The sequence below is a fragment of the Neofelis nebulosa genome, chromosome 8 (assembly GCF_028018385.1).
Source record: "Neofelis nebulosa isolate mNeoNeb1 chromosome 8, mNeoNeb1.pri, whole genome shotgun sequence".
Lineage (NCBI taxonomy): Eukaryota > Metazoa > Chordata > Mammalia > Carnivora > Felidae > Neofelis > Neofelis nebulosa.
Genome location: NC_080789.1, coordinates 63,265,576 through 63,275,185, shown reverse-complemented (window position 1 = coordinate 63,275,185; position 9,610 = coordinate 63,265,576). Strand labels below are relative to the sequence as shown.

Sequence of the window (9,610 nt, the reverse complement as noted above, 5' to 3'; positions counted from 1 at the left end):
TAAAGTTGGTGTTGTCCCCGAGCCCAAAGGGGGAGTGCTAGGCAGTATAATTCAGTTAAGCGAGCATTTGTTAAGACCCTCCTTTGTTCCCTACCACTGTGTCCAGCCAAGGACCATACAATCCTTAGAAACTTGATTCTCAAGTTGCCCTCCTTGTCTTGGCCAGAGTTCCCACACACCTGCACTCCTCGCCACCCAGCGTCTTCTGGTAGGTGGCAATCTCCACATCCAATGCCAATTTGACATTCATCAGCTCCTGGTAGTCACACAGGAGATAAGGCTGGTATTCTGAAATGGGAGGAGAAAAAAGAGAAGGGCTCAATCTTTAAACCCACCTGGGCACATAGCAGGCGACCACAGGTCTCCCTCCAACTGTCTTAATGAAAACTTCTAAGCTGTGTGCTGTGTTGTTAACCATGCTAACCTCTTCTGCCCATATCATTCATATCCATGTGGCTACACTATGCTAGGAAATTCCAGTGGTTATTTGAATCCTTACTCAGAGATATTGGTCACCTGCTTCCCAATCTCTTAAATCTCATTCTCCATGGTATGAGACCCCAGAAACTCAATGCCACATATTTCATGGAGTCTGGGGCCACACCCAATGAAATGAGGGAAGACCATTCTATCTTGAAGATGATGGCTGGGAGTAAAGGTAACATACATGAAGCCATAGCTCTGTATGGTGTATCCTGGGAAGCCCCTGTAGGTTCCAATGAGGACCTGAAAGGCTTTCCAGCCTGCTAGGTTCAGATACCCCACCAGCATCAGAGTTACAATCCTAGGCTTTGGGGAGCCACACCTGCCTGCTTCTTGGTGCCTTCAATCTTTGCCCACAGCCTCTGGACCATCCTTTTGAGCTCTGCAATCTCATTCTTGGTGCTCCTCAAGTCAACGCCATACCAGCTGGCTATAGTCTGCAGCCTCCCAAGCTAGAAGGTGTGGAGCAGATAGGGAGAGATTATCTCTAACCCTCAAATACATGTGTGTTAAAAGGAGAATAGGGGGAGCCTAGGTGGCTCTGTCAGTTGAGTGTCTGACTTAATTTCAATTCAGGTCATGATTCCTGGGTCGTGGGATTGAGCTCTCCATTGGGCTCCATGCTAAGAATGGAGTCTGCTTAAGATTCTCTCTCTCTCTCCCTCTGCCCCTCTGCCCCCACCTAAAATGAAAAAATAAAATAAAATGAGAATAGAAGTGCAGTTAATCCAGAAAGTCCTAACATTACATGGAGGTCCAGCAGGCATTTAGAATGAAAAGTATTGCTTAACTAAAAATCACAGTTGCCCCTAAAGATATCGGGTAGTAGAATGAAATGTACTGCAAATTATGGATATTTGCGAAAGTTATTTCAGTGGGTTTCCCATTGAACAAAATGTGCATTATCTGGGATGGGGCCAGGAGGGGCTGGAGGTGAAGGAGCAGGAGCCCTGGGTGAGTCTAGACTGATGCAGTCACCCTTATTTACCTTGACCCGGTACAGCCTCTTAGCCTCAGCCTTGCTCCCCTGGGTGATCTCCTCCTACTGGGCCTTGACCTCGCTGATGATGCTGTCCAGGTCCAGATGCCAGTTGTTGTCCATGGACAGGATAACAGACATATCACTGGATTCTGACAGCACCTGGTTGTACTCCTATATGCCCACAGGAGCACACCATTGCACAGTGTTGCCTTCTCTCTGGGATGCCCTAAACCTTCCATGCACTGGCTTCGGAACGTTGTGAGATCTAGAAAACTAAATCTTACTGGGGGGAAAGGAAGGGGACAAGACAGAGACCCAGAAACCAGGCAGCAAGAAACTTCCCAGCAGGCAGTGAGGGATTTCCCTTAACTCTCCCGAGGATTTCCATTGAGAGGCTATGTACATGGAGATTCTAAAGATATGGGCTGCAGATTCTGAAAGCTTGGAGCCAGGGGAAGGAGAACATAAGCAATATTACCAAGGAGGTATAAAATTGAAAAAATGGAAAAGAAATAGGGATAAAGATGGGAAAGACTTTGCAAATGTTTGCTGCCAAATAGATTTCACAAAGGAAGCTGAATGCCCAGAATCAAGCAAGTTCTGACACCACATGTTGTGGCTTCCACCCTACAGGATAGTGTAGAGGTGTTTACTGCCTCAAAGAGGGCTTTCAGGAAGTTGACATCACTGGTCAGACTCTCCATTTTTATTTCCAAGTCCACTTTGGTCGTGCAGGAAGTATCCACATCCCGAAAGTAAAAAAACAGAGAACCAGCCTTCTTAGCTTTAGTATTGCTCTCATTCATTACCATTGCACTTAAGAATATTGATACTGGGGCACCTGGGTGGCTCAGTCGGTTAAGCATCTGACTTCGACTCAGGTCATGATCTCACGGTTCGTGGGTTCCAGCCCTGCTTCAGGCTTTGTGTTGACAGATCAGAGCCTGGAGCCTTCTTTGGATTCTGTGTCTCCCTCTCTCTCTGCCCATCCCCCACTTGTGCTCATTTGCTCTCTCGCTCTCTCTTTCTCTCTCTCAAAAATCAATAAGCATTTTTAAAAAAGATACCATGCTTATGTAGTTGTGGGAGCAAAAATCACTTAAACCAGACATTACACTTGCAGTAGAGAGTTTTGACAATTAAGCTCAGTGTTAGAAAAGATCTTTATTATCGATTTTTGTAATTTTTAATAGTTGGCAATAAACTGTAATATGTAAGGACTGGCTTAAAGCCATTTTGCAACTGATAAACCAAACACACTTGAGAGATATCTTAGCTACAGAAAGAAAACCCTCAGGGCGTAGGTTCAGACTCAAGGCTGGCACTGTCCTGGGTTCTGGTCATTAACACTTAGAATCCTGCTCGGGACAAAGTATTCTCCAGTCTCACATCCCTGGGAACGCACCACCATTCCCCCTTCCCTCATGCCATCTCCTCCCTGTGCTGTCTTGTTCTTCCCCACTGGCCTGCTCATCTTCTTCAGAACTGTGAACTCATTCTCTGCCTCTGAGCACTTGTTAAACTCATCCACGTACCTATGAGAAAGGAAGGAGGTCATGCTTAAGGGTGGCTGAGCCAAGGGTATGTGCACATGTGCCCAGGGAAAGGTGTTTTTTCCAGGAGCTAGTGTATAACCTGGGGCAGGGCTGCAGGTGGCTATTCTCTGGATAAAACCAGGCTAAAGCCAGTTGAGTGTCATGCTTTATTATGATGGTAGGGCCTTTAAGAGCACATTGGCACCCCGTTTCTGACACTACAGGGTATTGGAAATAAGGGGGGGTGGGGGAGAGGGGAAAGTGGGTAATGGGCATTGAGGAGGGCACCTTTTAGGATGAGCACTGGGTGCTGTATGGAAACCAATTTGACAATAAATTATATTTAACACACACACAAAAAGGAGATAAAACGTGTGGTGGAACTGGTACATAACCCCTGGTGTCCTTGGACACCACATTCATAGAGGTCTCTGGATTCTCCACTGCAGGAAGTCAGTCTCATCCTCATGAACAAAGACCCATTGTCACTCCCAAGGCCACCTTCCATCTGCCCCTGAAGCTCCCAGCTGTTCCGTTCTCCATCTGTGTCCTACCTCCCCTTGAATCTCCCTCATCACCCAGGACAAACACATTCTCTAACTGGTCCTCACTCTTGTAAGTACGTTGAAATCACCTGGGGCTCTATAAAAGCTACCAATGCCTGGCTCCAATGCCCAGAAAACCAATGAGTCATGAGTGCAACCTGGACATTCTGAAGTTATAAAGCTCCCAAAGTGATTCTGGTAAACAACAAATGATGAGATCCACTGTTGTTAATGCTAGAGTGCCTGACATCTTCCTGTGTCTAAAGGAGCTCCCTAGATGCCCATGCTATGACATACACCTCATTCTCCTTGCCACCAACACAAATATCAAAAGAGAGCAGATCCTCCTGTCATCAGACCCCCAACCTGATACCCCATCCTTTGGCCTACAGACTCAGGTCCTTGAGGACATACACCAACAATTTCCTGGCTGGAAAGCCTCCACACCTCCTGACCTGCACCACAATCACCTAGACTTCACTCACTTCCTCTCATATTCCTCCACAAGAGTCTGCATTGTGCTCTGCATTGTGCTCCATCCTGCTGATGCAGTTCACTCAGCAGCCTGTCCAGGTGGGCTCGCAGGCAGCTGGTGTAGGACTCAAAGAAGGGCTTCAGGTCATTGGTGCTGGCCTTGGAGGTGGCCGACTGCTCCTGCAGGAAGCACACTTAGTCTCCAGTACCCTGTTCTGCTGCTCCAGGAACCACACCTGTGGTCAACAAGGGAGGAGACCACATGGCCTACCCAGCCTCCAGCTCATGAGCAGACCCACTGCCCCAACCCAGACTTCGTGTTCTCAGACCTCTTCCCCACCATGAGCCCTCACCTTGTTGGCGAATGAAGCAAACTTGTCATTGAACATCTTGATTTGCTCCTTCTCTTGGTCTTCACCCTCCTGATCTAGAGGGTCGATTCCCATGTTCAGGGGCTGAAGGAGGCTCTGGTTAATGATCACCTCCTGGATGCTGAAGGGAAAGCCCCCTGAATCCCCAAGGCCCCCTGATCCACCAGGAATACCTCCAAAACCACATCTGTCTCCATTGCCCCTTCCTCCAGCCCCACACAGGCTTCCTCTAAAGACACCTGAGTAACCCCATCAGAGCCCCCAGCCTGGACAGCACATCTGGCCACACTGAGAGAGACCTTCCTTCTCCTCCCAAGGCTGTTACATGCTCTGGCTGCCAAAGGCACCCCCTATCATGGCACAGGCTGTGGAGGCACTGCCTCCCCCAGAGCGCGAGGCTGAGTGGGACCTGGTGGGGCTGATACAGCCCTGGCTGGATGCCACGACAGCAGAGCGACCCCTTGAGCCCTTGGTGACCTGGGACAGCCTGCTGGACTGCTGGCTCATTACTTTCTCTGGGCACAGGAAGATGTCCTGGTTCAGACGTCTCTGAAGAAAGGGCACCTTCTGACACAGGGAGATAGGTGACCCCTTTTATAGGTCCCAGTGAACTGGTTCATTAATTGGATGATTTCCAAGGTTTCATTCTCTGGCTACAACTAATTCCCACACCAATTTCTTTCGCTGTAATCCCAGAGTCTCTATTTCAAGTCTTTCCTGTAATTAGCCTTTTACAGATTTTGCGCACTACTGAACCAGGGCCCTCCCTTGATGAATGAGCTTGGCTCCTGCCAGGCATGGCTCAGTCCCAGGGCCCCAGGCACCAGCTTCTCAGGAGGCAGCAGGTTCAACTGGGTGACTCTGTGGCTTTTTCATTCCCCCAAAACTCTGGGCGTCCACTGGTGTCACTGTGCTGTCTGCCTCCCAGAACGAACTCTACACAGGAGTCTGGGAAGAGTTTGGGAAGACAGAGTGGAAAGTGGGCTCCCTCCTAACTGTAGCACCTACAAATCTCACAGTGTGTCCCCATGGAATTCTCCAGAGAGCCTCTACTGGTGCATCCCTGGCTCTACAAGCAGCACCTCTGCTACCCCAGTCACAGGGGTGAGAATGTTCCAGACTGACCCAGAGGCTGTGGACTCAATACCAAAGACATTCATCTGAGCATTAACAGTGTTCACTATTGGGGTGACCAAGAGATCTCTACTGCCTCCTCTGTCTCCCTGTGGCTCCCTGCATGGTTTTATTGCTCCTGTTCAACTCACTGCCCTGGGAGCCTCCACATCCCCTTTTTCACTCCCATGCCAGGTTTCTTCCCCTTTCAAAGGTGCCTCCTCGGTTCCCTTTCCAGAAAGCCTCCCCCTTTCAGGCTCCTGTGGGTTCTGCTACCTGCATTCCATTCCTTCCTCCCTCTTTCCTGCATGAAGGCTGCAGCCCTGCCCTCTCAACAATAGACACCATGGGCAAGGGCGGGGGGGTCTTATCTGTCTGGTGCAACAGTGCCCCCATCACCCAGCACTGCACCTGGGCCCAAGTTTTGTACAATGAATGGCTGCCCAGCTTTTCCTGCTTCTGCTACTGCCCTTCTATATGGGTCCCTGTGTGTGTCCCACCTCCATTGTCACACTGGACAAGAAAGCCTTTTCCCTTAGGACATTCCTCCCACCCAGATTGTCTCTTACCCCAAGCTCAGGACTGAGCCTGGCACACGTGAGTTCAGAATACGGTTTTAAGACAAAAACTGGTAAATTAGCTGCCATTTGTGTGGATGGTTTCTCTCTCTGCTAAATATTCCAGCTGTGTATCAAACCCATTTTAAGTGCACAGGAAATGCAACCAGATAGCCCATGGGTGGGAGAAGGGACCCGACTCATCAGAAGGCCTTGAACCTCCCTTGAACTCTCACATTCTCTTATCTTCATAAGCCCTCTTAATCTCACCTTGGATGCTTGTTGTGGCAACCTGACCACCTTGGGAGCTGGGAGAGAGGCTGCATTGTCCTCAAAATTAAAAAAAAAAAGTGATTTCATTAAGAACTCCACACTTGGGGTAATAGCAAAAGCCACCCTAGCTACAAGGAGAGATCAGAATCTGGTGGTTTCTGGTGAACCTGAGCCAAGGAAAAGGACCCACTACAGTGGGAGGGATGCCAGAAGGCCTTCCCAACAGAGAGGTTAGGAGAGCTGGAGCACCTTAGGGCTGCTGTGGTATCTCCCCTAGAAGGAAAGGAAGTCATGATTGGGTGTCAGACATGGATCCATTGCCATCTGACCCTGTGTGAGAGACCTGAGTACCTTCTAGTCACACGAGGTGGAAAGAAGGAAGGGAAAAAGTCAGGCAAGGTCAGGGGCACTAGAGTTTACAGAGTTCTTTCTGCTTCCAGTAAGAGCTTACACTGGGCTTGGAATACACATTTCCCCACACCTCAGCATCTGCATGGACCTAACACCATGCCTTGCCTCTATAGACAGCACCATGGGAATAGCTCACCAGATGATGGCAAGTCAGCTCTCAAAGATTTGTGGGAAACGTACTCATTGCAAGGCACACAAGAAAGCACAAGAGCTAAAGTTTAGGCAAAAACAGGTCTATTCAAGCATTTACTGAGCATCTTTTAGGTCATAGAGCAAGGAATTCAGAGGAAAAAGGAGATATGTTCTATATATGTAGGAAGCAAACAGTCTGACGCTGTCACCCAGAACACGAGACAAGCACAGATGGAGCCAGTAATAGCCGTGCGTCTATTGCAGTTATAGGAGGGGATGGAAATGGGATCTGTGGAGGGAAGTTAGCCATGGAAGGTTTCCCAGAGGAGACATCATGAGCCAACTTGATAAAGAAGACACACAGCATCCCATGTTGGGATGAAAAGACTTGCAGGAACCAGCCTGTGCAGCAAACATTACAGCTTTATTTGAAGCAGGATCATCAGAAGCTACTTAAGGCAACAGAGGGTAGTATGTTATATACACAGATGCGGGGGCGTGTACCAGCATGACCCATTGCGTGGGAAGAAATTATGCCGGTCATGGCAACCTGGAAAACTATGGTGGGTCATGGAATTGGACATGGTTCACTTCTCCCCCAAAGACCCACCCAGAACCTCTAGTCTCTCCTTGCTCCCATCCACCCCTACATCGCTGCCAGCATGATCTTATACAAATACCACTTTCAACCTGTCACTCTTCCACCCAGAAAATGACTAGGTCTCCTGTTCTAGAAGAATGAGCTTCTCCCTTGACCTCTAATGCCCTTCCTCCTCTGCCCCTTATTCTTTCCTCCTTCCCCAGTGCCTCCCTTTAATATTAAGGCCTTGCCACTCCATCCAAGTCAATCTTCTTGCTATCATTTGGTGGGAAGTTGGACCAAACCACTTCTGAAGTTTCTTCCGCCCCCTGGGTTCTGGGATGCTATGATGCTCCCCCACTTTCCCTCGCCATCACCCTTGGAGACTTTTCCCTCTGAGAGTGTGACCCACCCTGCATCCTGACCTAGGAATTCCTTGATCTTCTCAATTACACTCATCTTCTTCCTCCTCCACCTCAGCCACCCACTCAGGGCCATGCCCTGGGTCATCATAAAGAAATGTTCCCTCTTAGAAGCTTAAATCCCAAATCCTACTCTCTGGCCATAATCTTTCATCCTTTAGTTTACTGACACCTACCTCCCACCACACCTGCTCTTCAGTGTTATAAATACTACCATTGTCTTCATCCCTTCATTTTCTCCTAGCCTATTAGCCCTCTCATGGCCTCTTTTCCTGTTCTTCCCAACCTAAGCATTATTCATTCAACAAATACCTTTTTAGTATCTATTATGTGCCATGCACTTACCAGGTGGTAGGGAGTGGTGAGCAAAATTAATACTGTCTCATCCCTCATGGAACAGTCTACTGACCATCTGAACAACCTTCTCACCAGCATCCTCCATTTCCTTATTCTGCTATCTTCCACCAGTCACCTAACGAAGTCCCATGTCTTGAAGGAGGCTACAACGTCCCTTTCCCCTCCTATCCCAAGAGCTGAGCACTGCTGGGAGAATCACACAAGCATGTAATCTGGGGCACAACAGAGTCCTGATCTCCACTTCAGCTGGGGGTTCAATCCCTCTCTTGTCCTGTCATCTTCTCATTAATGCCCTTGACCTTTGTCCCAAACTTCCACCACTCTCTTCCAGCCGCTTTTCAGTCCCCGCTTTCTGTTCAAAGAAGATGACCTGGCTTCCTACTTCCCTGGGAAAATTCAGGTTATCATAAGTGATCTCCTTTTGGCATCTCTTCCATGCCTTCACTCTTAGCTGCCTCCACACCCACCTTATTTTTCTTCCTCTTGTACAGGGTTACAAGACAGCCTCCCTACCCACCTCCTCTAGTTTTTTACTCAGTTACCCTCTTTCCCACCATGTCCTCAATCTCTCTTCTATGCCCAAGTCTTTCCCATCTTTTTTTTTTTAAGTCTTTCCCATCTTTAAAGTCCCTATCTTGACCCCATGACACCTTCTTGCTATTATCCTGTCTCTTCCCTTTCTCAACTAAAGGTCTCAAACAGGTAATCAAAATTCACATTATCCATTTCCCTATCACTGGTCAACTCCTAAACCTATGAAATCTTCTTCTGCATATAATCACCATATTATGGGCACCACAGTCCTGAGAGTACATTCTTTGCTGGCTTCCTAAAAGCCAAATGCAGTACAAACCCTTAGGCCCTCACTACCTCATAGATCTCTCTGCTACAGTTGAAACATGGTAGTAGCATGTTTTCATGAAAACCATTGTTTTCAATATCACTTCACTAACTTGCACATATTTTTTTTGAATCTCGTCATTCCTTAAAGGGCTATAATACACATAAATAGGTTCCAGTCTTCATTTTCATGTAACTTGGTAATTTTCTTTTGGATGTGGTGGATAAACCATGGATAGATCCAATTTATCAGGAATTTGGACAGAGCATTCCTTGCCGAAGAAAGCACTTACCCATTCTTTGCAGGCTGAAGTCAATCTAAAGCCCTACGATTCTGTGGGACCCTGGGCCACAAGGGTAACTTGCTCACTTGTGTGAGCAAGTTAAAAGAAGTGGTGGTGTTATTACTGTCTCGTTCTAGAAAGACAGTGCCAACGCTGGATGAAAAGGTGTAGAAGCAGACCAACAACAGAGACTAGAGACCAATGAATCAACAAGGAATTAGAGATATTTCCCCTCCTCCCAGATCTCAGAG

General features: G+C 47.9%; 1 pseudogene; it reads right to left on the bottom strand.

The window, feature by feature from the left end:
• Positions 1 to 139: 139 nt before the first annotated feature.
• LOC131483842 (keratin, type II cytoskeletal 3-like) lies at positions 140 to 4,642 on the bottom strand (annotated as a pseudogene).
• Between the last annotated feature and the right edge of the window lie 4,968 nt (positions 4,643 to 9,610).